We start from the raw sequence: 4,050 nt of genomic DNA on the forward strand, positions 1-4,050 counted from the left end.
TCAATAAAACTACAGATGCTGTGCGAGTTCATCTAGAACAAAAAAGATTTGATTTAACAAAGAAATTATGTCTGTAAACAATTAGTATGCTAATTTAACTAATTCTTTGATACAATAATAAAAATTGCTGATATAATAAGTTTTCTTCATTATAATAGTATTTGTCTCTTAGCTAATACATTTCATTAAAAATTTTGATTCATATATTGAATTGATTGTTGCAGAAAATTATCTTTTGCTGCATTAACAAATTTTCTCTGATATTACAATAAATATTATATTTATATCTATTTATATATATAATTTATATTTATATTTATATATATAATTACACGTTAACTTCATTTAACTGTACAGCTTTGCTAATTTAATAAACATAGAAAAAACTAGTAATTCGTGTAATCATATTGTGTTGTATTGATTTGCTAATTAAATCAATAAAGTTCCGAATTTTAATAAATCCTTTTTTTTCTGTGTCAACGTAATAATATATGTGATAAAGTAATAAAGTATGTGATAAAGCAATAAATAAGTACTTGTGCTATTATCAATTGGTGATAATTTGATAATATAGTATAATAAGCATAAACAAAAGTGGAAAATAAAGGATTTAACAATTTTTAATCTGTACCTTTGATTATATCACGTTATTATGTGCACAATAATAATAAAATTATAAGCAATATACTCTGCAAATCGCCGTACTCCGTGTTACATCAGCGACGTTCATCGGCATTTCAAATCATAGAGAAATATCGCGACAGACGTGATCCTATACGTTGCGGACGATTGGATACTTTGGCATTTCAATTCAATTGCCAGGGATTATCTAGCGATAATCCCTGTTTAGGACATGTCCCAACAAGTGAAGTGCCGATGCACGTCATGCCATTAATTTAACGGAATATTGCTGCAGATTCGCAGGAATTACGCTTATTACCTTATTATAGTGCATCGACGTTGATCGAGGCAGCCAAGCGAAAAACCCAAGCGTGGCGCGAGAACGTGGAAGGAGCGAGTAAAGACTACGATGAATATGCAGACGAGACTATTACACGGGGTGAGACGTGTAGTATGAATCGGCCAAGCGGCAAGAAAATAACAGAGATCGGTCTTACGCGCGCGCGCATCGCAAAACACTTTCGGTGGTGACTGCTCGTTCGATCTGTCATCGTGAAGGAAAGGTCCGTGGCGTGCATGCGCGTGGAGCATACTTCGGCGGTCAGGTCGGCGCGAATATGTAACCGAGGAAAGCGAAACGCTTCGTCGATATACACGCAATACTCTACCTCCATCCTCTCTCCCTCCCTCCCTCCTGGGCTATCGATCACCATCGGAGGCACCGTTTCCCGCCCTTAGTTGCACCCTCGCACGTGGTGTCCTCGTGCCCGAGATCCTCGCTGATAACTAATCTTTCTTCTGGGTCGCGCAAGAATTGAAGTACGTTATCGGCCAACAGCACCGTTACAGCCTGCAGCGTTATTCTTCTAGATCCCTCGATTTTTAACAAATTCTCCATTACTTCTTCATCGAAGTAACCACAGTGAGAGCTCTATAATATACTAAGCGAGCCTTCCCTATATTACTACCTATATAACTGTAGAAAAGTGCGACCCGATGGAAAAAAGGACAATATTGGTTCTTTTCATTCTTCTACTTAGGCAGTAAAACAGCATTAGCCAATCAGCGAATCCCTGACAAAGGAAACAGTACAACTTCATATTAGAGCGTCCATGTTTAGAAATTGAAATTTATTCCTCATTCCTTGATGGCTCGCTCCAGTATGTTATAGAATTCACTGGAAGTAACGAAGTATAAATTCATTTCTACAATAGATATTGTAATCCTTAAACCGTAAGAAATTGACTAATTACAGTCGAATGCAATGAGAATAATTGATGATTCAGCCATTTCTTATGGCTTAAGACTTAAAAACATATTTTGTAGATCCGGGCTAAAAGCGGAATGTACAAGAAGACGCTATTGTGTTGTTTTCTTTTTATATTATTACAAAATTAAGAGACTCACTTTTGTAAAAAAACGCATTAGAATATTTTTGCTTTTTTTTACAGTAAGTCTTTTTAATCGGCGATTTTCTCCTAAATTATAATATTATTCTTTTCATAAAAATAATCAAATTGAGTTTGTCTATTTTGTTATCAAAATCTTTTTTATTTCGGAACTGGGACGCTTATCACTGTAATAATTCCAAGAATTTGCAAAGAATTGTATTTAAATTTTTCGAAAATTCTTTTCTATAGTTATTATTTATTTATGTCTATTAAAAAAAAGAAAAAAAATCAATTTTTCGGCGATCCAAACTAGGCCCCTTAAGGGGAGAGTCTCATTTACAAGTCGAAAGAGATAGGATGTTTATAAAAATTTTTTAAAGCTATTTATTTTAATGTTTTGAAGCTTTTACACATAAAAGCCATATGTTTCATGGTTATCTCTAAATTTTTGTGTTTATATTGGGCTTCTCCTTCTTTTGCTATTTTATGCTTCAATTTGAAAGTTCGTTTTACTTGTTGTTTTACAAAACCTCTAAAATATCACGAAATATAAGAAATAATGAAATAGTTTAATAAGAACAACGTTGAACGAGTAAAATAAATTTTAATTTTTTTATTTCAGGCTTGTAGGACAGAATGAGAAAATCGTTGCGGATTATCATTAGTTAATCTACATATAGTAGCAGAAGATTTTCAATATGAACGTAATAATAATTTAATAATTTAATCATAAAATATATGTCTTTCATGTAGAAAGATTTTTAAATGATTGAATAAATAGCTTTCTTTAAAAAAAATTTTGGAAACACTACTTTTTTTACTTCTAAATGAGATTCTCTTCTTAAGACTATATTTAGATTCTCACTCGAGTTCACCAAATGTTAAACAAGGATAAAATGATGATCTGATTGACACTTGGATGGGAATCTGAACATTCTAAAGTGTTCTCTATCGATTAAACTATCTTTCTCTTTCAACTATCATACCTTTCCGGTTCATGGAATATAGTTCACGTACTACGAAAGTAAGAATCATCGGAATACGTCAGAGCATTGCCACAATTGTTCTTGATTCCATGAATCGAGTCTGTCCCGGAAATCCTGGGAAATTCTGCTTTTTTTTCCTCTCCCTCTCTCTGTTTCTAACATTCTCCAATTTTTTACTCCAATTTCGACGAGGAATTTTGAAAAAAATTGCCGTAACTGATAGACAAACTTCGTGCATACTCAGGCTGAGTCGAACACAATAGGATCGTTTTGTATACAAGATGAGCTATGACGTAGTCTGTCAGTTTTTTTTTGCCCTACTTTCTTATAGTTTTTTCCTCATTCTTCATTCACATAATACGTCTGGGTCGTTTCATTTCAAATAATGAATGTGAAACAGCTAAAAAGACCGGATCTCATGACTAGGACGAAAAGTTTGCAGAAATACAGAGCGCACAGGGAAAAATGTATTTTATGAGTAGAAACAATTACACGTGCGGGATACATGCTCGACTTTCTCTTTCTCTTTTAGACTGTTCAGGATTTTTTACCTAGGCAGGGGATTTTAGCTCTCCTTTGTTCGATTTCGATAAAGGCGTGGTGGAAAAAATAAGCATGTCGATTTCATTTCCTGCCTTCGTTAAAACGTCTTTCATGTATAATAAAATCGATCATCTAAATCTTCTCTTCTAATTCACGATCTCCTGTAAACCTTTTTAAATTTTTCGCGCGTCATAAAAATGGAGGTTACGCTATGTACTTCCGGATCACTCTCTGTCTCATAATGCATTCACGGCAATATCGTTTTAAGTCTGGTCTTTTTACTTAGTCAGTGACTAAAAATAATTTTGTAATTTTTCGGCAGATTGCATTTAAGACAACCCTAAACCGGACCATGAATATATTTGGAATTTTCTGGTTTTCATCAATAATTGGTCTTCCCTAGCTCGCATCATGAAAATTGGTGCTCCGTTATCATCAGTCTAACTAAACTAGAGCACACTCGTATACTTAAAATGAAATAGATATATATATATATATATGTTTGATAT

General features: G+C 33.6%; 1 protein-coding gene across 1 annotated transcript in view; it reads right to left on the minus strand.

The window, feature by feature from the left end:
• The window catches only part of LOC108694320 (phospholipase D3-like), a 14,798-nt gene that overhangs the window by 10,194 nt on the left and 554 nt on the right, over window positions 1–4,050 (minus strand). The window lies entirely within an intron of this gene.

The sequence above is a fragment of the Atta colombica genome, unplaced genomic scaffold, assembly GCF_001594045.1.
Source record: "Atta colombica isolate Treedump-2 unplaced genomic scaffold, Acol1.0 scaffold12, whole genome shotgun sequence".
Classification (NCBI taxonomy): domain Eukaryota; kingdom Metazoa; phylum Arthropoda; class Insecta; order Hymenoptera; family Formicidae; genus Atta; species Atta colombica.